The 27,446-nt window shown below is 35.7% G+C and overlaps 1 long non-coding RNA gene and 1 pseudogene across 1 annotated transcript; one reads left to right on the forward strand and one right to left on the reverse strand.

Annotated features, from left to right (window-relative positions):
* Window positions 1-7,109: 7,109 nt before the first annotated feature.
* On the forward strand, window positions 7,110-7,936 carry LOC144369900 (grpE protein homolog 1, mitochondrial pseudogene; annotated as a pseudogene).
* A 3,518-nt stretch (window positions 7,937-11,454) lies between these two features.
* On the reverse strand, window positions 11,455-27,194 carry LOC144370160 (uncharacterized). The gene is made up of 3 exons (XR_013430087.1): window positions 26,753-27,194; window positions 25,653-25,789; window positions 11,455-11,567 (listed from the first exon to the last, which is right to left on the reverse strand). It is a non-coding gene; the product is annotated as an uncharacterized LOC144370160 (long non-coding RNA).
* Between the last annotated feature and the right edge of the window lie 252 nt (window positions 27,195-27,446).

Raw genomic sequence — 27,446 nt, forward strand, 5'->3', positions numbered from 1 at the left:
AAGAGACCATATTCTTAGTAAAATTATGTTATTAGAATATATTGTTAGACTTAACCTCTGTAAGGAAATGGTGGCAAGCAAAATGTTGCACTGAGAAACCAATTGGCAACTAAATACAAAAAAGGTAAAGATATTGTTCATATACTTTTGCATTTTTACTTTTCTTTGATTCATTTATTTGGTGTGAGCTAGAAGCTAAAGTGCCAATGCATTAGTTGGCATACACAGCCTCTACTAAGAAAAGTTATGTTTCTCTGTATTTTTGAAACTAATAATTTCAAAAAGCACCAAAATTTAGTTTCCCATTCCTTCCCAGTAAAATTTGACCTGATCTGCCTTTCTATATAACATGAATTGGGGTTTGCAATGATTGAACCAAAGAAAATGAAATGTACATTTTATATTTTACCGGGACAACTCCTCATTTTTTAAGTACCAAAGTACTGGATACAGTGGATTTGTGAAGATTTAGTTCTGGGCATTGGGAGATTATTTGGGCTTTGAACTCAAATACAATTTAAGAGGTGATCTTCCATTTCCTATGTGACAAGTTAATTTGCTATAGCAAATTTTAAGAACGTACCATTATTTATAGAATCTCTAACAAATTAAACTTCTACATAACTATGTTTTTAGAAAATATATTTGAACTGTATTAACAGAGCACTCTCGCTGTAGCCCATCTACCAGGACATGGATGTAGTATAAAATCATGACATTTGCCATAAAAAATAAAAATAAAAGATTTGTCCATTAGATGATTTTAAATTTTCTTTTCAAATATCCATTTTGATGAACATTCCATGTAGACAGTAGGGACTTAATATATGTCTGCACTAGGAACTTCAAAGAATGTCTTCTGCTCTGCTCTGATCATTTTATAGGTTTAGAGTCTTTGTTTTAATTTGCATATTCTGGAATACTGATGAAGTTTAACCTACCATTTTTGTTAACCATTAGTATTTCATGTTTGTGAATTGTGTGCTCATGTGATTTAAATATATTTCTCTTAGGGTGATTGTTAAACTATGGAAATTCTGAGGCAGGATTACAATGTTAGCATCATTTTGTGAACATACAACATAATTAAAATGTTTTCCTTGTTTGTCTTAAAACAACAATGCAAAGAAATGTCATATTCTGTGGATGTTCAGTTTGACCATGTTTATAATTCTTTCCGCAAAATGATACAGGGATGCTTCATCTGTAACCTAATGCTCTTCAAAAAAGTAATTGTTTTCTGTTGGAAAGCACAGTTGACTGATTCATGCCCATTTTTGTGAAAGATTACTTTTGTGTTCTGGGGTTGTTTACATTGTTTTGAAAATAGTAAGTGTCCAATGGATAGGAGTGCCTTGACAGACATATGCAGATTTAATATCATGGGAAGAAAGAGATATTTAATTTTTAGAGGACATATATTATGCTTTTCATGCCAGGCTCTGTGTAGAAAATATAGATACTAATAAAGATACTAGGTGCTTGAATATCCTATTAAACTAATTCTCAATGAATAGAAATCTTCTGATTAGAGATACTACTCACCATCAATGTATTTTTTTTTTTTACTTTTCCAATTGATTCTGTAATTTTAAATGCCTGGCTACAAAAGTTATTGAGAAGTATAGGTGAAGATATGTATTAATATTTCTGTTATGATTATGATATCTGAAGTTTAAAATTTTATCCTTTTCATGAGATCTTCTAAGAATTTTCACATTTTAGATTCTTGAAGCACTGGAAATTTAATTTTGTTATGAGGTAGGTGCTTACATTTTCTTTTCTTCCATGTGACAGTTATTAATTTGGTCAAGTGCTATCTGGTTGCATATAAAATCTTGTGGGATTTTAATTTGAATTGCCTTAATTTCCACAACAGTTAATGGATAATTAATTATAATATTGAGTCCCCCCATTGGTGAACTTAGGGCATGTTAACATTTAATCAGGTTTTCTTATATGTCCTTCAACAATGTTTGTAACCTTCACAACAACAAAAGTCCTCCTTGATGTTTGTTGTTGTTGTTTTTTACTTCCTGCTGTTACAATAGTATTTTCTAACTAGTTTCCACTGTGTACTGGGAAGCTATTAATTTTTGGTCTTTTGTCCTAGAAATTTGCTCTCCTTTCTTGCTACTAAAGAAAACCTTTTTGATTTTGTCTTTTTTGTTCTTATTCTTGTGCCCTTATTCCTTATCTTGTCTTATTGCAAGGATCTCCAGTACAATGTTTGACCTAACAGTCACAATTATCTTACTCTTGCTTTGATAGTACTACAACCAAATGTCACTATTCATGTGATATTTTCCATATGATTTTTTCTAAATATATTTCATAAGGTTAGAATGATATCCTTCTATTTCTTGTTTACCAAGATTTTATTTTTTAAATTAAATTTAGTGTCTATTATATCATATGCTTTTTCCAAATATCTTCTGAAATGATAACACATTTCTATTTTCTCCTTCAGTCGTGTAATGTAGTTAATTATATTGATAATTAACTTCTGATAGTTAACCAGTCTTTTATACCAGCACTAAATCTTTCCAGGTCATATATTTTTGTTTTGTTTCAAACAGATGGTTAAAAATTACAGTGCATTTAACACAAGATGATGGGAGTTGATGCGTTTTAAAGAAATAAAATCATTTTCTCAGACTTAGAACTTAATTTTTTGATTACTGTAATTAGACATTATTATGAACTTACACTATTTCATCTGTCACTTGAATTGTGAAGCAGTTTTTTAAGTGGGTATAATTTAATGAAAAATATATATTATAATTTTGGTTTCTATTTTTCATTTTTTAAAATACTTGGCTTTAATATTATTTGATTAAGCTCTCTTAATATGAGAGATCATGTGTATATGAGATACCTATGGGATTTAGATGATTTGTTTTCATTTCATCATGTATCTTATTTCCTAAAACAGCATTTATATAATCAGAGTCTCAAGCTCAGTACCCAAGTTAACTTTGCCTGCACATATAATGTAGGCTTACCTCTTTTATGAAAGCATATCAGTAACTTCTCTGTCTTCCCATGGTTTTTCAATCAAGTGGCACAGAACTTTGTGTTGACTGCTTAAAAACAATTTTTCAGAAAGTTGTATTACTTTTAATGCAAATCCCTGTTATTAAATGTCAAACATTAAGTCCATAAATTTATACAAAAGATGCTTTCTTCACACATTCTATGGGGTTTCTACTTTCTTTCCATTAAAATGAATGAAACATAACTCGATTTACAAAAGGATTAAAACATGATTAAGTTTCAGGAGTGATGTCATGTGAAATGCCTAGATGGGAAATAATAGATAATTTATTTTTCCTTTGTCTAAATATCAGAAATGTTTTAAATTAAGTTACTTTATGGCAATTATTATCAGTTTAATTCACCTGACTATGATTAGAATGGATAGGTAAAAAGATGCCTGGAGCAACAGCTGATTTTAACTTTCATTCTTGCAGTTAGATTCCTGGGGATGGGTATGTTTAGTCATTAGTTAAGTAAGGACAACCACATTTTGTCCAGAAATGGAAATTATTCATATATTAAAGGAAATTAGAAAAAAATGTGTGCAGTCTGCAAAAAATAAGATATCATGGGATAAATTATCCATATTCTAATTTTGGGGGGTTGGTAATAAGTGAATTCTGAATTAATCTAAAATGTATTTTCTGTGAGTATCTCTTTTATTGAATATTTATTAATTTTAATTAATATTAAAATGTTATTCAAAATTGAAACAATTTTAAGAAGTTTTATGAATGAATGAATTTTATTCTATACATTTTAATCTAGGAATAAGTAGATGATTTTTGTGTACTTAATATAGAGATAAATGTGTAATTCAGACAGTAATTCCATGCTCAATAAAGTAAGAATCTGTAGTTTGCATTCTTATATTTGTCCAATCTCATACTGTTTAAGATAGATCAGAACAAATTTATCTTTAACATTTGAAAAGAGAAAGAAGCATATTACATGTCACAAGTCTAGACCTGAACTGTGCAATGGAAATTTCCATAGTGAATAAAATCTTCTATAACTGCATTGTCTAATATCATACCCAGAAACAATATAAGGATATTGAGCATTAGAAATGTAGCTAGTACCATAGAGATCTATATTTTGAATTTTATTTAATTTTAATTAATTTTGTCTTGCATACATATATTCACACGTGGCCAGTGTCTGCCATATTAGACAGTGCTGGTCTAGAATCAGGTTCTCCAACCTTGTCATCATAGCCATAATCCACTACTACAACATCAACATAACTCTTGTTTTTATAAAATATGCATACCAAATTTGAAGTTCATACCTCTTATTAAAATCTATTTGGCTAATATTTCACATGTGGATCAAGTTACATTTTAAATAACATACTGCCATAAACTAGAAAAATTCTGAACAAAGCAAATGCTGAAAAATTTTATTGTGTGTAGGGAAAACTGATAAAGGCCAATACAATTGACCAGTACATTTCTACCAGTTTCCATGCCAACAGAACTTTGATTATTGGGATATTTGATGATAACTGACACAATGGAATAAATATGAAATACACATCCTAAGACCTTTTTTATTCTCTATTAATGTTAAAAAATCTCAAACTAAGATTACTTGTTAATAACTTTCTTTAAATAAAAATTTTTCTAAGACTCTGATATGGAACTAAGAGGGCTATAAAAATAAATTTATATTTGAAATATTAGATATAAAATATTAGATCTGTTACTGAGGTCCATACATTCAAAGAGAATTAAACTACCCCTTAAGATTATCCAATGATGTCACAGTAACATTTTAAAAGCCAGAAATAATCAGAAACCACATTTTTACATGGTGAATGACTACTATTATAAAATATTTTTTTAACTACTTTATTTCTAAGTATTGAAATTATAAATTAAAAATTGATAAAGAATTGTTGCATATACTCTGAGGGAACAAAATTTTAAAATAATTTTCCAGGCCTTAAACTCAAAAGCTAGATTCCAAGTTTTAGTTTTTCAGAAAAATGTTTCTATACATTATTTATTCCAGAATAAGATACAATATATAACTATATATTTTATTTTCTTTAATATTTTTTCAGCAAATTCATTTCAGACATTAATTGTTGTGTAGGTTTTTTCTAAAAGGTATTAATCTTCTTAACATATAAATATACATGTACATATATGCATACATGTATACACTTTTAGAATTAAAACCAACATAGAATTATTTTATTAATACTGCTTGAATAACCTCATTTAGTCATTTTGTGCATGTAGACATATATGAAAGATAAAATATATTTAAAAATAAAATATGATTTCAAAAATTTAAAATGTGAATCTCACACACATAAAAAATGAAAATATGTGCTGAGGTTGTGGCTTAGTGGTAGAATGCTTGCCTAGCACATGCAAGGCCCTGGGCTCAATCCTCAGCATCACATAAAAATAAATAAATAAAATAAAGGTATTGTGTCCAAATACAACTAAAAAATAAATATTAAAAAATTGAAAATATGTCAAAGACTTTTAGTTATTAAAATGAACACTGGCAAAATGATACAATGGTGTGAGAACTTTATAAACAGTAGTTTTATCATCCATCTCAAAAAGATGCTGAATTAAGTTGTAAGTTAGAGACAAATTTGATTAATATAATATAGAGCAATAAAACAATCTTTTTTCAGAGAGAAAAATATGCACCTTTAGTGAAAAAAAAATATAACTTAATATGTTCCCAGAATTAGGTCCTAATCAAACAGTAAATACTAAGTGTGACAGAAATACATCCCTAACAGAACTGAATTTTTGAATGTGTCTGTCAAACAATGCTCAGTAAGACATTTAAAGTTGTATGTCCATGTACATATGTACAACTATAATGCACCAATTAAAAAATGAGGAAAAAATACAATAACAACAGACATATGGCCTTTATCTTATTTTCAGGCTTTTGATAATTTCTTAACAGAAAGGAAGTATTAGATCTTAGAATTTTTTCATCAGGATAATACTTCTTTTTTTCCAATCCAAAACTCTAAACAACAAAAAAAATCTAAATAATTTCTTCATAAGCTCTTGAGAGATAAATAATTTAATTTTGCAATTTATGCATCACATTTTACCAACACTGATAACCTTAGAAAACAGAATTTTGTGCATTTTAATGTGGTGACAAAGACTTTAAGTATCATTGTAATTTTTGATCAAACTAGAGTGGAGTCAGCATGCAGGCAATGCAGAATGAAAGCCTTCTTGTTTTCTCTTATTAGTACAGCTACCATTTCAGAGACCATTCTGCTGCCATCTGTCAGACTAAGGCTCTTTTTAGGCTACAAAGATTCTTTGGTTAAGTTATATGGGCTGGTGGTGAGGTGGGGTGTGGTGAAAATCTAAAACTGGAAAGGGGACTATATTAGAAGAAATCCCTCTTTCTTCCTGCCTCCCTCCTTCCCACCCTATTTTTTTCCTCCCTTCCTGCCTTTATCAATTCCTTCCCTTTCTTTGTTCTTTATTTCTAGGTTAAGGAAGCTTATTTCTCCTTTCTGTGCAGGCTCCCACTAATAGCTCCTAGATAGGTGGGATAGGGGAGTGTCACTTAACAAGATGCACAGATCACAATAAACAAGTGAGCAAACAGATAAAGAAAACATGGTGGGTGCTTCTCCCAGAAGAAGGTTTGTATAATCTGTTTTTTTTTTTTTTTTAAGGGAAGTTGAAGCAACAGAAAACTCACAGGCAGAAATTTTTCCTGTGTTGGTGTGATAGATACAAAGTTCTTTCCAAGAGTCTTATAGAGATATAATGCAATTTAAAGCAAAGGGCAGTGGGGAGGGGAAGTAGGTAGAGTAGCATGGATATCTGAATTTTAGTTATTGACACATTATAAACGTGCAATAGCAAAAGTGCTGAGGCAAGAATAAACAGAAATCTATATTATGGAAAAGAATTTAGCATAAGTGGTGTTTTGAAAAAATATACTAATATTTTAAGATTTGTGATTGTATTTTTGTTTCCTTCTTTTGATTGTTTATCTTTTCTGTATTTTTAAGAATAAATCTGGCCGGTATGTGCATGATGGAGGCCACAGCGGCAGTCATGGTGGCTCGGTGTGTGAGGCTGGTGCAGCACAATATCCCAGCTTTGGCATTGTCTCTGAGGCCCTCTCCTTGGTTGTTGTGCACAGCTCCAAAACAAAAGAACAATGCCCACAGCCTGGAAGAGAATGTGGGTCACAATGAGCAGAAGACAGAGCATCCTTGGAAGAGAAGGTCAAGTTGGAATAGCAGCTGACACTATGGAAAAATACAAAAGAGCTTTGGCAGATACTGAGAACTTTAGACAGAGGAGCCAAAAACTGGTGGAAGAGGCAAAATTATATGGCATCCAGGGCTTCTGCAAAGACTTGCTGGAGGTTGTGGACATTCTGGAGAAAGAAACGCAGAGTGTTCCAAAGAGATTACAGATGAAAATCCTCACCTGAAAAGCCTTATATAAGGGGCTGGTACTGACCGAGGTGCAGATCCAAAAGGTGTTCACAAAGCACGGCTTGCTCAAGCTGAACCCCCTTGGAGCCAAGTTCGACTCTTATGAACATGAGGCACTGTTCCACACACCAGTAGACGGCGAGGAGCCAGCACGATGGTGCTGGTTAGCAAGGTGGGGTACAAGCTGCATGGGCGCACCCTCAGGCCTGTCCTGGTGGGGTGGTGAAGGAAGCATAACTGCCTACCTCAGGGTCTTTGGCTTTTAAGTCACTTGCTGTAACTCTTGAAAGGCGGTCTATCTTTTCCTAATTTTTGCTATATCCAGGCATTTAAACCATAAAATGGTAAAGCAAATGTAAAATCCAATCAAAGAAAGACACATCTCTGAAGATCACCTGGTGACAAAATTCAAGATATGACACATACTGAGAAGCTTAATTTAGCAGGATAATTGTGAATAACTTCCAGGAAATAGTTTGAAAAAGAATAAACATATAATAATTATTCTGTATAAAATGATCTGCTATTTAATCTGAGATTTAGGAATGCCAAGCATATGAATTTGTTCCTTCAGTCCTTCTTTGAAATGTTTCTATAACATACAAAACAGTGAGGGAAATAGGCCATGGTACTCTCATGTTTATCTGAAGCAAAATTAAGAAAATCTGTTAGAATTGCTTTTCATTATTGAGTATGTTTTCAGAATCCTCTATTTTCTGTGTCCAGATCTATACAGTAAAATAGCTTTATCAATGGCATTTTATATACCAAAAGGACTTGGAACACAGGCAGGTGTTCCAAAGAAGAACAAAGGTAATGTTAATGAGAGATAGTGAAATAAAGATAAAATCTTTGAATATTTGAGAAAACAAAATAGGATGAACTGGTACTTGCTGAGAGAAGTAGGGTAAACATGACATAATAGTATTCAGAAAGCCTTCCTGGACTGCAGCAAAACTGAAAGCAGTGCACAGCAAGGCCCCTGGACATTCCGTCAGGTGTCAGACTGGCCCAAGGGTGAGCTTCATTTAGAATTTAATTGCAAGAATTTTTTCTCAGGTCATTGAATGTGTACCTTGAGTCCATCTTTTACTTACCCATCTTATGGGGGAAACATCTATTTCAAAGTTGATCATTCATTTTCTGAGGGAAGATTCTCACAGTCTCTCTTGGACAATGGCAGACAGCACTTGTTAAAGTTTACTTTCCAAGAAAAAATAGTGATTCAACAAAATTAGCAATTCTTTAAATTAGAATGAAACTTTACTATGTTCTCTCATGTCAATATTAGGAATCATTGCAATAAAATTCACAATTCAGATGTTTAAGCTTAAAGCAAAAAATAAAATAGAAATACACTCTTTCTGAAGATACATCCTGACCTAAATTTGGTTATTTTCAAAACATCATTAGCCTAAAATTAGCACATGTGTAATTTCCAAATGCAAAGATATGCAAATAACCTTGTGTATTTTAGCTTCTAGGATTGAGACACAAATCTCTCTGTGGTTTTATTAGTAATAATTTATATAAATTTAACAAAATCACTCTGCACAATTTTTGACAGTCATAGAAATTAAAATTTTAGAGTTACAGTTTTTTAGAAAGTACAAATGCAATCTTCTTATGAGTAAACAGAGCTGTGGTCATCCAAGGTGGGTGCCTGAGTTATCCCATACTGTAGTTACTTATTTACCTTCACCTGGATTCACAAAAATGCAATTTAATCTACCATGAAAATTATATTCTATTGAAACAGCACTATAATCTGAAAAAAATATGGTTAACTTGATCCAAGTTAAGGCAAAGGGCAAAAAGGAATGGAGCTTTGCATAGTTCAATCTGCAAGCTGTTGGGGATTCTTTCATTTGGCTTTCCTCCCTTCATGCCACAAGCAGTGAGCTCTATATGTAAAGAAACCATAGTTATCATTTTAACTCATTTGAGATAAAGATAATTTTTTTCCCAAGAAAGATAGAGTAGCCCCTGTATGTTATGGATTGATCAATAATATAGGAGCAAACTGCGTTTCTGCAGAGTTATACAAGTCCAGGCATTAATAATGACAATGATTTAAAACAAACTGAGCTATTGGGAAAAGGCAAACATTTAAGAGTCTAGGCTAGATTTGTAACTCAATATTTATTAATTACATGTTGGCTGAAGTTGGGTTCCCTAGAAACTCGAGACCCAAGTAGTACTAGATGTGCTAGTGTCTTATTTGGAGATCAATCCCAGGTGCACCAGTGGAGAAGTCAATATATGATACAATTAATGAGCAGGTTACTATTGTGGGCAAGGGGGTCTCTGGATACTTCATGAACTACCTGGCTTACATGGATAGTTCATGTCTATCTGAAATACTGAAATTTCAATATCACACTCATTTTCAGTACAGTAAGACACTCATCTTATAGGGCCTTCACTTATAGGGACACCCAGGGAATGAAGGATTCCCTTTTCTCATCTCCTACTCATACTCACCGAAAGGAATGGCAAGTGAAATCATTAATGCAATTTCAACTATGTTTACCTCTCTTTTTGTGCCAAATACATATATAGAGAATTTAGACAAGTTATAGTTAGAATGCATAGTCTAATAAAGCTCAAAACTCTCAAGGGAAATGTGCATGCAAGATATTCTTTATGTGATACACCTACCATTCAGTGTTCTCTGTCATGGGGAAAGTGACACTCTCCAGTACATGGAGCTGCAGTGTAAAAAAAAACTAGCTTACTTAGCTCAGGACACACATATAGACCACTTCTGCCCATGAGAAGGCTGCTGCAAGGTGCTCCTGGTGAGAGCTGTTGCTTGAGCTGTGCTCTCCCATGGGAAGCACTTGTATGTAGCCTCTCACCATCTTTTTCCCTCTTTCCTTTTATAGCTAAAAGTGGGACAGAAACAAGACCTACTGGCTGAGCGAGGAAGCTAGAGCAGAATGTAAGCTATGGGAACAGCCCCCTTGAACTTATTGAAGGTCATGGCTCATTTCTCAGATCAGTATCTGCACAGGCCACCAAGCAAACAGTCCTCTCAGTTGCTCGAACAGTTCAGACAGAACAAGAGTCCAAGCTCCTTCCAGATAAAGGAACAAGTTCCCTTTGCTTTCCAGAGTGAAGAATCACTCATACCTAAATACACCACCAAATAAACACTTATCTTTGTGCCCATCTGGATCATTCTGGAATGTTCTACTGAATCAAAAATCTACCAGTCAACCCTACATATAAAAACAGGACTCTTTACAAACAAAATAGTGTTTTAAAAACAGAAACAAAGCACTATTTAACATCTCTGAATGCCTGCTAAGACCATGTATTCACATTCCATAAAATTAATATAGCTAATCTCTATTGACAAGAAATTTCTTAAGAGAAAAGCAAGTTTCATTCTTATAAGTGGGGGATGACCTAAAAATCTCATTAACACATTTTATGGAAATAAGAGTAACCAAAACAAATACAAATAAACAATGCATTATTGTTAATACTCTCTCTTAAGGTCATGAGAAGAACAAACTTTATTCAAAAACTTAATTGGGCACCTAGTGAAGTTATTGCTGCTCTACAGGCACTGTGGAAGATAGAAACAAAGGTAAATTGAACAGTTACTATCCTACTTCAACCCTCCCCCTTTAAGAAGCTTAAAGTCTACAAGAGCCTTAAGCCAGCATCTTACCATAAGGAAACCCATAGGAAGAACACAAACACTTGTCAGCAAAATAAATGAAGAAGTCTTAACAGGTTAATGACAAGAAGTTCATCAAATGTTCCTGTGAGGAGAAGTGTAACTGATCAATCATATATTTATCCAAATATATACAATGGCTTTAAGTTAATTGCTTTCACTTGATGAGAAAGAAAACACAAGACAATAATAGAGTAGCAGGAGAGATTTTGCTATTACAAGCACATAAAGGTATGATTGAGAATTGTTTGACTACTCACTGTTTTTCTTGTACGTCAGAATTTCATAGGAATTCATCTCATATTTCTCAAAGGTTTGCCACACCTTTTCAATTGTGTCTTTATGAGTCAGCTCTCCATACATAAACCTGCAAATCAACTGAAGAGCTCAAGTTAGCAAATCAACAGGTATTTATTATTCTATAAGCACATGTTAAATATCTGTTCTGTTCCCAAACTATATGCTAGGCATTGTGATGTGCACACATATGTGAAAATGTTTGTTGGATCAAAAAGTCTTAGAGATTTAACTGTAAGAATTTCTCACTGTCCAAAAAAACTAAGCCTAATGAGAGACCCATATGAAGAAACAATACATCAGAAGAAGATACAATCAGTGCTACAGTCGTGGCACACATAGAATAGGCAAAGACCATGCTTCAATTGGTGAAAGAAAACTGCCAAAATTTAAGGACAAATGAGATCCAAAGAGTAGAGGGAAAATAGCAAGAAAGAAGGGAAGAGAAAATTCAAAGCAGAAGATGAGCATGTGAGCTTTAACCAAGAGTCATGTTAATTCAATAAAATAACAGCCCAATATGACTGAAGGTAGGCATGGAAAGGGAAATCTGCTATAGATAATACAGAGAAGCAAGCAGAGGACAGATGAAGGAGGAGACTATGGCAATAGAAGCCATGCGAGGCAATTCTAAGTTTATCCTGAAAGCAACTGGAGGACATGGAAGGTTTTAATCAAAGGAGAAACCTAATCATATTTCATTTTAGAAATGTAAATCTGGAAGAATTCTGATAAAAATGGCCAAGTAAATATGGACTAAGATATTCCCTCTTCTAATTCCTAATAAACAAAAAATTAAAAGAGGAGCAGGGATACAAAAAAATATTCACCAACTAAACAAGAAAGTGGGTGCAATTGGATGCTGTAAACATTAAGATACAGCTAAGGAAAAAAACAAGATTCAGTCACTGTCTGTGCAGCAACTTTTCCTGATCCTGCCCCACCAAACAGAAAAGAAAAACAGCATTGGGTTAAAAATAATGTTGACAGCATAAAATCCTACATGTTATTAATAATATATCTCCCTGCTGCTCATATGTAGAGACAAGTAGCCTAAGGGGGTAAATACAGAATATGAAATGAGAGAGAGAGAGAGAGAGAGAGAGAGAGAGAGAGAGAGAGAGAGAGAGAGAGAGAATGAGCTAGAGAAAACCTTGGGATAGAGCTTTACTGACTAACCCTAGTTCTTAGGCAGAACAATTGCCAGGACTGTCCATTTTTTCTGGTCCTACACTAAATATGGTCTGAATACCAGAACTTATCCATGCTGGAACAAAATAGTCCCTCAACTGAGTAGAATGAACCTTTCCACTGGACACTAACAGAATGCAAGAGGAGGGGCCATCTCTCAAGGGAGCTGGAAGACCAGCTTCCAGATGAAGGATGCTCAAGGTTTCTAATAAGCATTTTCCCTTCCCACCCCAGGTCTCAGGCAACAACGATAAGGAAGGACATCTCTGGTCAATCCTCCAAGTCTTAAGTAATGCAGAAATGGTGATATGGGTTCCCAAAAACATACATGTCCCAAAGAAACTCAGAGCTTATCTGATCTAAAACTAAACAGCCAAGTCAAGCACTATACTTAGCTTGACACTGGAACGACTTTAGACTTACTATAGGCTTCTGAATTCTGGCACCCTAGCTGCTGATTCTATGAATTCTGTGTCATTTTATGAATACTTTTTTTTTTTTAATTTTACTCTCCAGCGCATTGAGGGACAAGATTATCTGGGCATTACGTCATGTAGCTCTCTGTTTTTAAGTTGTTCTTTTTACTTATGTACTACAAAAACAGAATATTGACTTTGTTAAACTATCTTTTAAAAGAAAAATAGATCAACAATAAATTAGCCCTACCTGAAAACAAGGGAATTTCTCTTTATTTTTCTCTGAGTTAATTTTATAGATATGTGGCCATCATTTAAGTGAAGCCATGGTACATTTAATAGCAATTTTCTTCCCAAGTTAACATAAATTGCTGCAAAATTGAGTCTTCATATAGAAGAAGTGCCATAATTATCTCCAGTTTTCACTGGTCTTGGTTACTCTTTCAAGTAGAGCAGATGTAAACTTCCTTAACCTGAACATTATATTACAAATATCTACAAGGCAGGAAATAAGCCAAAGAAGTTCCTGAGCTATCAGTAACATAGCTAGTACAAAGGTTTTTTTATTCTTATAGTAGGGGTCATTCAGGTAATTAAATAAGTTGTTTTGAATTGTGCATAAAAGTTTGCTAGATTAGCAAAATATTCTATCTGATTTTTTAAAGTACTTATACTCAATAAGAAGGAAGAAAGACAAGAAAAGGCTGTTCAATTTATACCAAAAAATGAAGCTAATCTTCTCCATTTATTGATTTGTACATATGAAGTACAGATGCAGATATAGATGCAGATATATAAACGTATAGATATTTAAGAGGAAACCAGCACAGAAAGAATATAACAGCATTCTATTGCAGTTAGAGTCATAGTTTCTAAACCTCTGAGAAGTGGGGAGAAAATCTTAAATTTTCCATTGCTCAGTCTTCACAGTATAAAATTTTAGAAAATTAAAATACTTCCAAACATTTCTTGTTTTTCACCAAACTTTTTATTTGTCCGATTTAATACATGAAAATGTAACTTCTGAGAACAGACAAATATGTCTGAACAGACAAGCTTCTCCACCCTTCATAGATGAGTTTATTTCTTAATTTGGCAGGTGTGGGAAATGGTTCCACTTTATGTAAACAGTGCTAAAGAGAAAAGGCTGAAAAAGGAGAAAAAGAGGAGCTTGACGCTATGCTGTACAAAGACCTTGGCAGGGCACAGCAGAGGAATGTCTGGCAGGATCCAGGCTACATGCCCAGCTCACCACCTTGAAGATGCTTTGAAAGGATTTTCCCAATGCCAAGGCCCAAGGGGAGTCCTCAAATACATAATATTTGCCATTAGCACAATTTGCTAAGAGAACAGAAAGAGAGCTCTAACAAAGCCATAAAATATTAGTTCTCTTTTTCTGAAATAAAAAATTTTAGCTGAGAAAAAAAAAACTCTTTAAAAAAGGCTCTTGTCTTTAACATTATAAATTACTCTTCTCTAAAATGTTCATAAATCTTAAAATTAATCCAATCATCTAAATTTTCTTTTCATTTTCATTTACTTTTATTTGATATTTTTCAAACTTATTCCATATAAAACTTCATAAGCTTCAGAGTTCACATTTTTTTATAGATAAAGTTTTCCCAAGCTTTTCTAAGTTTCTCCCCATCTTACTGACTACAAATATGTAGTTGTAGCCACCATGCCCCACATAGGCTTTGATTTTCTCAGCACATTCATGAATGAGAGAACATATTACAATAAAAATTCTTCAATAAAAATGGAATGAGGGGAGCTCCTTTTGTGAGTGGGTGGAGGTGAGTCCCTGCTCAGAGCAAGCCCTGGGCTGTCAGTGCTCCAACCCTCCTGGTCTGCTTTCGCTGCCCAGAGCGCCCCTCTGCTCTTCTCCTGGCTCTCTCCCAGCTGTAGCATGTCCACCACTGTGGCCCTATAGCGCTGTTGCTTGCTGCCTGGCCTCTTTGTTTTGGCTACTCTTGTTCGCGTCCTGGGCTTTCCATGGGCGCGCTGACTGCTGTTGGCTTCTCTGCTGTTGCTGCTATGGTGGCCTTGCACTTTCCCCTGTGCCTCACCTAGAACTTGTATCCCCCACACCTTAGGCCATGTGGTTTCAATCAGAGCAATGCTTCAGTAGGCTGTCAAAAGACAGCATCTCCAGTCTGAGTGTGTGTAATGAGATGGAGGCAGGAGTGGTGAAGTGAGAGCGCTGGATCTGAGTTGACGCTCTTCTGTGGCCTAGGACAGTCACTGAAAGACAGAATTCTCTCCTGCACAGCCAGAGAGGACTGGCGGGCTGTAGTGCCCCACTGCATGTAAATTCTCCCTTGGTTGACTCCTCACCACACTGAAAACTTTAGGGAAAATCCTTTTGTTTAACAGCAGAGGCTTTAGAGTGTAATCTATACTGGGGCCTAGAAATCATTTTAACTGGCGACTGACATGTCTCAAGGTGAACTCGGCCATCCAAGGCACTGCCACTTATAGTGGGAGCTCAGCTGATCCACCCGGAAAAGATAGGTGAGGTAGAAGATAGCACCATGCAGATTCATCAACTTGTGAATTCTATGTGGAAACTCTGCCCAAAATAAGCTTTCTGAAGGTAAGGAAGAAAAGGAAGAAAATAATGGAAAGAAGGATTGTGTGGCATAGGTAGTAAATATCTGTCCTTGTTCACAGTTTGGACCACCTCAGAAGAGACAATTCTTTTATTTTTCATTAAGAACTTTTTGTTTTGGGGTTGGGGTTATACTTTAGTGGTATAGCTCTTGCCTATCATGTGTGAGGCACTGGGTTCAATCCTCAGCACCACCTTAAAAATAATGAAGGTATTGTGTCCATCTTCAAATAAAAAATAATAATTTTTTTTTTTTTGGTTTTTGTTGTACATGTTGATTCATTCATGTTACACATATATAAAGATATTTTGTTATCATTTTTCTCTTTTTATTACCTTTTACTATTTTGTTTTGTTTTATGAGTGTTTTTTATTTTTTTTTTGGTTAATTTTCTTAGCTTCTCCCTCTAATAGTTAAATTCTCTTGTTCTCTATCAACCTGTCAATCTGCTTTGTTGTATTTTTAAATTTTGTTATTTTCTCCCTTCTTTATGGCCTTCACTTTCTTCTACCTCTCTTCTACTTTATCTTTTTCACCTTTGGAATATTTTAACCATTCTTTTGACTTCCTTTCTCATTTTCTTCCTTGTTAATGAACTGTATTTTTGCCATCTTTTAAAACTAGTTTATATAATTCTTGCTCCCACGATTCATGTTTTTGAAGTTATTAGTACTGTGGATGTTGTAGCTGATATTCAGTGTTTACTTTAATTCTAAATCTAGTTCACTGCTTCTTATGTTGCTGTTTTAATTTCTGATTATTAGTATTGTAGATATCATAATTAACACCTGGTATTTACTTGAATATTGTAGATTCTTCCCTGTTATTGTTGCTGTTCTTCATTTACCCTTTTCCATAGTGGCTGGGCACCAAATGTGACACTATAAATTGTTGGGGAATATGCTCTGCCCCTGAGTTACACCCCCAATCCAGGTAAGAGATTGTGTACCTAATTCCACACATAACAACTATTCTTAACCTTCAGCAATAATTTAAAGAATATTGGGGACCTCAAACTGGCAACCATGGCCTAAGTAGAAGTTGGAGAGAATGCTCAACTTACCCATGGACATATGCTCCTACAGCAACAGCAGAGAGAAATAACACAATGACCTCAACATAGGTTACTCTTATACACTCTTAGAATATACAGAATTGCCATATCTAGAAGATCAATCATGGGTGGTATGTATATACAGTGATATAGGCAACACAACTGTCGATCTTCTAGAAAGATCCTGTGAAATCTACAGAGAAAGTGGAATCCTCAAGCTCTAATATACTACAAAACTTGGAATGATCACTTTGATCACTAATCACAACCAAAAACATTAGGATATTAAATATACTACAAAAAAACACTGGGAAATATATTCAACAATTCACAACAATGTGATATACCAGAACACTTTGCCAAGAGAAGGCTGTTCCCTAAGAATAACCTCACATAAAAGTGAAAAAGAGGTGGCTGGAGTTGTGGCTCAGTATTAGAGGACTTGCCTAGCATGTGTGAGGTCCTGGGTTTGATTCTCAGCACCAATATAAAGTGAAGGTACATCTACAGCTAAAAAAAAAATTTAAATTAGAGAAGAAACCCATCTCAATAGATATGCAAATCTCAACATAAGAATATAAGTGATACAAAAAACTAATGTAGTAAGACACCTCTTAAGGTGTGTAATTCATCAACAACAGACTTCAAAAATATCCAAATACTGGATACAAAATTTTTTTAAATGATCATTTAAAAATTATAGGATTCTCAGATGATAAAAAAATAAATAAATTAAGAAAGTCAGTACATGATATAAATGCTAAATTCAATGAAGAGATAGAGATATTGAAAAATAACTACACAGAACTCTTGGAAATGATCATCAAATCAAAAATCAAATTGTATATGTTTCCAATACATTAGATTGAGTAGAGGACAGAATTTTAGAGATTGAAGATAAGGTGGACATCCTTGAACATTATTAAAGACATCCTTGACAGTATTAAAGAAAAAAGTAAGAAACTACAAATCTAATAAGAACTGAGGAAACATTAAGAGACCAAACTTAATGTTCACAGACATTAAAGAAGGATCAGGGATACAGGATCATGGCAGTGACATAATGGCAGAAAAATTCCTGCAGACTTAGGAATAAGATGAACATCCTGACACTGGAAGCATTTAGAACCTCAAATAGCCCAGACCAGGAAAAAAAAAAAAAACTTCTTCACATCCTATCATAATTACAAAGCCAAAATTTCAGTTCAAAGAAATAATTTTAAAAGCTACTAAAATTTTAAAAGCCAGGTCACATTTAAAGAAAAATCAATCAGATTAACATCCAATTTCTTGACAGAAACCCTAATGTCCAAGAGGGCTTGGAACAATGTATTTCAAATCCTGAAAAAAAATAACAGCCAACCAAGATCATTCTATCGAATAAACCATCAGAATTGTACTATCAGAATCAAAGAAAAAATAAAAACCTATCGAGATGAGCATAAAGGAAAGAAATTCATTATTACTATTCCAGCATTGCAGCAAACACTCAGAAGAATTCTACACATAGAAGAAGATTATAAACCACCAAGAGATCTTAAAAAAATGAATTAGATTGCAACTGGGGGTGAACATATGCCAATCAGGATAGAAGCAAACATTAAATGTAAAAAAATAAAAATAGATGAGAAGTAACACATTCCTCTCTAATGACACTGAATATAAATGGTCTCATTTTTCCAAATAATAAACATAGATCATAACACTGGACAAAAAATAAGACCCAATTATTGTTGCCTCAAAGAAATATATCTATGGCCAAAGATATTCACAGGCTAAAAGAATTAAAAAATGACATTTCATGTAAATGAAACTTGAAAGCATGCAGGGATACCTATTAATAACCAACAACGCAGATTCAAGCAAAATTAGAGGAGAAGTACAGATCACCATATCTTGGTAAGGGGAATAATCCAAAAAGAAAATATAAAGATAGTAAACATTTATGCCCCAAACATTGGTGCACCTGATTACATAAAACACAATGCAACATAAAGGTTTATATAGGGACCAATATAATAATAGCAAGTGACTGCAATATACCTCTGAGAGACCATCCACACACAAAATCAACCAAGATACTACAGGGTTAAATCAAACTGTAAATCAAATGGATTTAACAGGTATTACAGAGTATTTCATCCAACACAGCTGAATCCCCTTTTTTCAGTTTTCTCCAAAATAGATAATATTTTAGTGAACAAAGTAATCATTAGCAAATATGAAAAAGTTAAAATAATTCCACATATCCTGTTTCAATGAAAATGGAATAAAATTAAAAATCAAGAAGAAAACCACATATTCAAAGACATAGAGATTAAACAATACACATTGTAATGATGAGTGGATCATCAAAGAAATCTGACAAGAAACTAAAAAATTCTAAGACTCAACAAGATTAGAAGTTCAACATACCAGGGCCAAGAAGCTGCTGCAGCAGCCACTGTTTAAAATCTGGTGTCTCTGGGGGCTGAGGGATCTGCTGGAGGATGGAAACAAGAGAAAGCCTTGTGGCCTCAGCATATCCCAGTGCTCAATCCCTCTCTTCAGATGCACAGCATCCACCTTGGGAGTGCATTTAGCTGATACTGTGGTTTCCAGATGCGGAGGTCCTGGGTTCCAAGTAGCAATGAAGGGATAGCAGTGCCCTGCTGCTGAGCTCCTTCCTGCCCCCTGTCTGCCTAGGCACAAAGGAGGGTCAGAGGAAGGCCTTGCAGTGTGCCTGCCTCTATGCCTCATAGCCTCCCACCCCAGGGTCACTGCCTAGGGGTGCCTGCTACTCAAACCTTTGCACTACAGCTGTGCAGGGTGCCTTCAGCTGCCACCTGCCATCCTGAGGCAACCACCCTCAACTCAATCTGACACTGCTGGTGTTCCTGGCCATGCTGCTGATCGTCCTGCTGCTGCTGATGTGCAGAACTAGCCTTAAGGCCATAAGCAACAAACCCTGTGCCAACATTGTACAGAATAGGGAAAGCCTGAAAGCATTTCCTCTAAAATCAAGATCAAGTCAAGGATGTCCACTCTCACCACTCCTGTTCAATATAGTTTTTGAAACTCTAGCCACAGAAATTAGGTAAGAAAAGGAAATAAAGGGGATTCAAATAGAAAAGTCAAATTGTCTCTGTTTGCAGATGATATTATCCTGAACTTAGATGATCCAAGAAGCTCCACCAGTACACTTCTAATGATGATAAACAAAGTAAGCAATGTAGCAGGATACAAAATCAAAATGTAGAAATCAACCACTTTCCTATACACTACTGATATATCTGTTGAGAAAGAAATTAGGGGAAAATCATTAACAATAGCTTCCAAGAACATAAAACAGTAACAAAGTTAACCAAAAAGGTGAAAGATTTCTACAAGAAATATTTACAAAATATGGAAAAAATAAATTGAGGAAGACACCAAAAGATGGAAAGACCACAAATGTTCATGGTAGGGAGATTTAATATTGTTAAAATGACCATATAACCAAAATCAATCTGCAGATACAATGTAATTTCCATGAAAATACCAAAGATATTCTTTTGAAAACCAGAAAAACAAATCCAAAGATTTATACAGAAGAACAAAATACCCTGGATTGTCAAAACAAATCTGAGTAAAAAGACTAAAGCTGGAGGTATCACAATGCCTGACTTTAAATTATACTATAGAGTCACAGTAATGAAATCAGCTTGGTACTAGCATACATATAGATATTTAGATCAGTGGAACAGAATGAAGACACAGAAACAAACCCACAAAGGTTCTATAAAATTACACTGGAAACAATACAGCCTCCTTAACAAGTGATGCTGGTAAAACAGGATACCATAAGATTAAAAATAGATACCTATCTATCACTCTGTAACAAAAGTCAACTCAATTGGACCAAAGACCTAGGAAAAGACCTTAAACTTTGCAACTGATAGAAGAGAAAAAAGGAATAGCTCCAACATATAGGTACAGATAATGACTTACTTAATATATTGTACTTCTCCAACTCAGTAAATATTAAGGACTTCTCCAAAAAATGCATTCCATAAATGGGGAAAGAAGTTAAACAGACATTTCTTAAAAGAAGAAGTACAAACAGCCAAAAATTATTTTAAAAATGTTTGACAACTAGAGTCATCAGGATAATGGAAATCAAAACTACACTGAGATTTCATTTCACTCCACTTAAACTGACAGCCATTAAAAATACAAATAACAATAAATGCTGGCAGAATTGGGTAGGGGAGAGAACCATCCAAATCATTTGTAGGTATCTATATTAGTACAGCTAATACGGAAATCATTATGGAGATTCCCCCCAAGACTAGGATTGGATCCTGTAAAGGAACACCTATGTGGGGAGAATTGTGGAAGAGGCGCACAAACGACAGACACAGACACACACACACAGGGAAGGGTACAAACAGACAGAAGGATGGCAACAAAGGAATGCCTACCCCTCTCTGCCATCATCTTTAATACCCAAAAAGTTACATATTACCCACTAACAGTGATTACACTTTGACTAGTATTCCTTTAACCCTGAGTGCTAGCTTACTAAGATAAGGTCCAGGTTAATCCAAACACATAGCCTCTTTCCTTCAAAGGATATCACTATGTAAACCAGGTAGTGCATCCACATAGTTATCTTAATAACCTCAGCAGGGAATAGCTGGGCATTCCAATCATGGGAATAAGTTACCTCCTGGGATTTTGCTCACTCAGAGAATGCTTCCCTATTTCCACTGTCAGAAATACCTACAGGAACCACCATCATCGAGTATAACCATTTACTCCTCAGTATCTATCCAAAGAATTAAAGTCAGCATACAACTGTGACACATGCCTCTCCAGTTTAAAGTAGCACTATTCACTATTGTGAATTATTGTATGAATCACCAATTTATGCAACCAGTCTAGGTATCAGTCTATAAATGAATGGATAAAGGAAATGTGCTATACAGACACAATGGAATTTAATTCAGGCATAAAGAATCACAAAATTATGTCATTTGCAGGGAAATGGATGGAACTGGAGAACACTGTGTTAGACAAAATAAGGTAGACTCAGAAAATCAAGAAACATATTTTTTCTCAAATGTGGAATTTAGGAAGAAAAATGGGATCTCCTGAAAATAGAAGGAAGAGCAGTAAGGTAGAAAAAGGGAATAAGGAAATGGAGGAAGGGAGGGTAAGGGGGTACTAAGTATTTATATCTATCAAATTTTGCAAGGTACATGGGCTTGGGTTGTAGCTCAGGGGTGGAGTTCTTGCTTTGCATATATGAGGCACTGGGTTTGATCCTCAGCAGCACATAGAAATAAATAAAATAAAGGTGTTGTGTTCATCTACAACTAAAAAAAATTTACAAGGTACATATACAAATATACCACCATAAAACCCACTATTCAGTGTAATTTTTTCTCACTTTTAAAAAATTTCTTAACTGAGTTTTAAAAAACAAATGACAGCAGAATGCATCACAATTCTTATTACACATATACAGAACAAGTTTTCATATCTCTGTTTGTATATAAAGTATGTTCACACCAATTTGTATCTCCATACATGTACTTTGGATAATGATGCCCATCACATTCCACCATCCTTGTTAACCTCCTGCCTCTCTCTTCCCCTCCCACCCCTGTGCTCTATCTAGAGTTTCTCTAGCAACACAGAGACCTCACACAGTTTTCAAGAGATCCCACTCAAGTACTTCATAGATTTCCCAAAAACCTGACATATGAGACCTTTCACAGAGACTTCCCACAGAGATGCCAAATCCATTCTTCCTTCCAAGTGGACCTGAAACCACTTAGCCAACTGAAGGATACCACCAGCCTGGTTCTTCCCTCAGGACCCAGAGACACTGAGACACTCTCAACATGGTCTCCCAAATGGTGTTCTTTGCTTGGAAAAATCCTTGGGAATTTCTATTCCTTTGTAATGCCACTGCCTCTGAACAAAAGAAATGCAGATTCCAAATACAGATCTGCAAAATTCCTTCTTCTCCAAGTTTCCACTTCCTTAGCTCTAACCCACAGTTCAGAGAATCACAAATATTAATCATGAATAAAATGTGGCCAACCTTCAGTGAGAGAATTCATTTCTTTAGCTTTACTTATTCACAAGTCAAATGCATTAATATCTCATTTTACTTCACTGAAGATAAGAACTGAATTCAAGATGGTTGACCACTTTGGAAACACAATAAGACCTGTAACAAATGGACTCTAGAAATGAAATAAACAAGCAAAGAAGCATCTGGACTCACTCTACCTCCCAGGGGGGCTGTCCAACCAGCATATTATTCTGCACACAGCAGGTAGTAACAAGTTTGGAGAATCTGCTTTATTTTCAAATGAAACAAGATAAAAATCAAGTAAAGAATTTTTGCAATGAGATTTCTGGAAATACTCTTATTTTATCATCTAGGAAGATTATATTTAATCTTATAATGTTTTGTTCCTTAAAATATGATAAATCCCTCAAATAATATTACACATTTCCAAAATATAAAAGTGTTACTGTTCAGTTAACATAGCTTAAACTGATGAACTAAATATAAGATTTCATTTTCATTTTGAAAAGAATTCCAACAAATGCACATTTTTTTAAGACTCAGGCAGTCAAGTTGTTTTATGTTCAGTATAGAGCAAAAAAAGGACTAGCTTCAAACAGTTTAAAATCCTTCAAAATATATCAATCCATGTTTGAGATACACATAGAGCCTAATGAAACTACTAAGGAATATTTAAACACTGGAATTGAGAAAATTGTACATTTAGTCATATTTATATTAGAATAGTCCATAGTGAAAAGTCTCATTTATCATACCTCAGCATTTTCCAAAGGATGCAATTGGTAAGACTACAAATTACTTATCACTCATAAGCAACCCATTGGTTCTATCTTATTTATTTTAAAGACTTCTGTCAAGAATGTGTCACTGGTTGTGTCTCTCAGATTATCCATCATGATAACAGCATCACAATCTTTTCTTCTCAGTCTTTTCATTAAAAGTAGTGGAGCTGACATAAGAGCTCTTTAAGTCTATTTGTTTCAAGAAGTCCCCTTCTCCATAATTACAAACTTATACTTACTAATTTTCCTACTATATTACCTTATAAAGCTATCAAATCATAAAAAGAAGCAATGTGATCATGGATGTCCTCTTATATAATTGGACTATTTGCTTTTTGATAGTGGAACTTATACAAGGTAAGTTACAGGAAACAAATTAGGAAAAAATCTATACAGAAAATATTTTATAAAGAATAGTGTATCCTTTTAAAATTGATTTTTTTGAGGGGAGGGTAATCTGGGATTGAACTCAGGGGCATTCATCCACTAAGCCCCATCCCCAGCCCTATTTTGTATTTTATTTAGAGACATGGTCTCACTGAGGTGCTTAGCACTTTGCTTTGGCTGAGGCTGGCTTTAAACTCTTGATCCTCCTGCCTCATTCTCCTCAGGTGCTAGGATTATAGGTATGTACCACCATGCCCAGCTCAATTTGATTTTTAACATGGTTAAATTAAGTGATTACTTCTGGATCTTTAGAGGTGGCTGTAAAGTCTGAAACTACACAAACATTCATAAAAAATAATCACTGACATGCTGAATATATTGTCCATCAGTAGCAATTTGTAGTTCATTAAGCTATGCAAAACAGCAATAAACAATTTGCATTAAAGCAACATTCCCATCAGTCACTGCACATGCATCTGTCACATATCACCTCAATGATTTCTGTGTCCAATTTTCATGACAGAAATCAGAAGTTTATCCAGGGCCTTCAATCTATTATCCAGATACCTCTAATAACCCAGGGGCTTCAATCTATCACAAAGATATTTACATTATAGACTTTATAGCCACTGGTATTTTAAGATTTACCCACTATACATCTTATTAATATTTCAGCATTTTTATACATACAAAGAAATAGATAACCAAAACAGTAAGATACTGGAGAAAATAAGAAAATTATATCATCTTTGTCTTGAAAATTTTTCACATCAAAACATTTTGCTGCAAATAAAAGTAATTTGTTTTGTTTTGCTACACAGTATAGAGATTGAATCTGGGGCCTAGCACAAACACATGCTCTACTGCTGAGCTACACCCCAAATCCCCTTTTTATTTCATTTTGAGGAGGCTGGCTTTGGACTTGCAATCATCTTTCCTGAGACTCTTGAGTAGCTAGGATTACAGGGGTGTACCAACATGCCTAGCTTGAAGTGACTTGAAATCTACAGATGAAAGACTTTAAATGACATTTAGAATTTACTGCAAATTCGGTTTTGAAATAAACTTTTCTTAAACAAAGGGTTCACATTGACTTCCACAAATCAGGCACTCCAGAATACAATGTAGAGTAGTGAAATATGTGATGCCTTCTACATACACCAAGGAAAAAAGGTCTTTTGCAAATAAGCAAAACCAGAATTGCAGTTGTCTCTAAGAACAATTCCTTCCCATTCATAGACTATAATGCTGTTGACAATTTCAAGCACTTTCACTTCTAAAGAACTCCCACAGGAAGAAATTCCTCCAAGCTTTCCAGACACAGCTGCACTTTCTGTCCTTCTCACTACCTTAACAGTGTGACACATCTAGCTCCAGACAGTCCCAATAGCTTCCCCCTGTGTTCTCTAAGGTCAGTCACTTTCACAACCATTCTTGTAACACAATAAATTGCTATAATTATTTCCAGGGCCTACGTGTATTGCTGCATTTTCCAAACAGGTGCAGGTCTCTGTGGTTACTCAGAGGTTTGCTAGGGCACCCTTCCCTGGGCTGAGCTGTCAAGATCAGAAAAGCCCATCTACCCATAAACATGTGCCCCATCCCACTACCCTTTTATATTCCTGTCATAATTTAATGCTAGGAAAACTTTACATACCTATTTCCAACAACAAGAAAAACTTCACAAGGTATACAAATTTCTTTTGTACACTGTGATCCCCGGAGTGAGAGAAACTTTCCATATTCCAGGTCTAGGACTTAGGCAAGTATCTTGGGGTCTTCAGACATCACTTTCTAAAATGAAAATGAAATTCAATAATATGAAGTTACAACATTAAAACACTTTGCATAATTCCTATTAGATTATTTTGATGTTATCTTTATTACCAATGAAACTGGATGATTTTGATATTATCATTGTTTTTATTTTCACTGCATGATTATCAATTTAACTTTTACTTGCTAAATCAAATATACACACTTGTGGTATACTGTTTTCACAATTAAACAACTGATTTTCTAGCACAAAAGCTAATGTTTAATACATACTAGACATTTATAGTTCTAAGAAAAAAATAGATATTCTTTCAAGTCATTTTTCAAATCGCTTTTTTGAACACGAATAAGCTCCAGGTGGGCCTAAGGAGAGTGAAAAGGCAGAGGAGCAGCAGAAGCCTGTCTGTCATCCTCCTGTGTGGTTAGATAGGGGTGAGAAGACCTTGCCTGCCAAGGGAGCAGTCCACAGAGTCTGACCTGGAACTCTCAGGGCGGGGGCCTCCTGGCTCCTGGAGATTGCTCCAAGAGTATGTGGAGGTGCCTGAGAGAGTCTTTATGTCCCCAAACTGAACCTCTTCCATTGCCGCAGGGTAGGACCCTTTTGGAAACCCCTTTCAACATCACCCTCCCCCCCGCAACAGGCCTGCCTGTCCTCAGGAGCTTGTCTCTCTTTTAAGATCCCCTCACTGAGACCCACACACCTGTTCCTCCACTCAGACACTTTAAGGTATGCCCTCCACCTAAATGATCCTCACAGTGCACCTGCCCCTTAACACAGCTTACCGACACCAGCGGTATCCCTTTGCCTCTACCCCACAACCCCCAAACTCGCAGGCCACCCCTCCAGCCCTGTAGAGGTAGAAGCCTCCAATAGATGAGCTGCCCTCTAAAGTGGCGGCTCCTGCTGCCAAGGAGCACCTCTAGAAAAGCCACTGCACCTCACCAAAAGAGCCTGCACCCTCCCCGAGTGGGTCCCAGTACCTCCTTCTTCAAGGTGCTCCACATCTTCTGCTGGGTTTCTGCCCCTGGGGGAGCAGCCAGGAATGTGCGTGTGAACTCGCATTAGGAGTGATGGAGGCTGTCCTTCCTGCCGCCTAACCTGCGGGAGCCATGGCCAAGCCGTGCGCAGCGTCCTTTTGGCTTGGGTCCTGTCCTGGGCAGCTCTGAACTCACCGAGGCCGGCCGTGGCTCCATTGTTCAGTGGCTCCTGTGCTCTGGCAGCGGCTCCTGTTCCTGGATTCCGGGACGGTGGTGTCCTGGCTCCAGGGATTAGGTGATGCCGGCGGCGGCTCCTTAATTGCTGAGAAGGGCGATGGCGGCTTTGGCTCTTGTGCTCTGCACGTGGTGGCGGCGGCAGGTGGCTTTGGTGTCCAGAAGAGGGAGACAGTAGCAGCGTTTCCTCCCGCGCTCAGGCCCTTCCTGTGCTCTGATGGAGGCGTCAACATTGGCTCTGGGCAGGGGGTTGGCTCCGGTAGCAGCTCCGTGTCCTGTCTGCAGTGGGGTCGGCAGTGACATTGTCTCTAGCTGGTGGGCGACTGCAGTGACAGCGGAGCGAGGGAAGCGGTTCCCATGATCTGGACACGCTGAAGGCTCCAATGGTTCCTGTGCTCTGGAAGTGGTGACTCCCGTGAGTCAGCGTTGACTCCAGCAGTTGTTGGACCTGAGGGCGGCAGTG

The sequence above is a fragment of the Ictidomys tridecemlineatus genome, chromosome 13, assembly GCF_052094955.1.
Source record: "Ictidomys tridecemlineatus isolate mIctTri1 chromosome 13, mIctTri1.hap1, whole genome shotgun sequence".
In the NCBI taxonomy this organism is placed as follows: Eukaryota; Metazoa; Chordata; class Mammalia; order Rodentia; family Sciuridae; genus Ictidomys; species Ictidomys tridecemlineatus.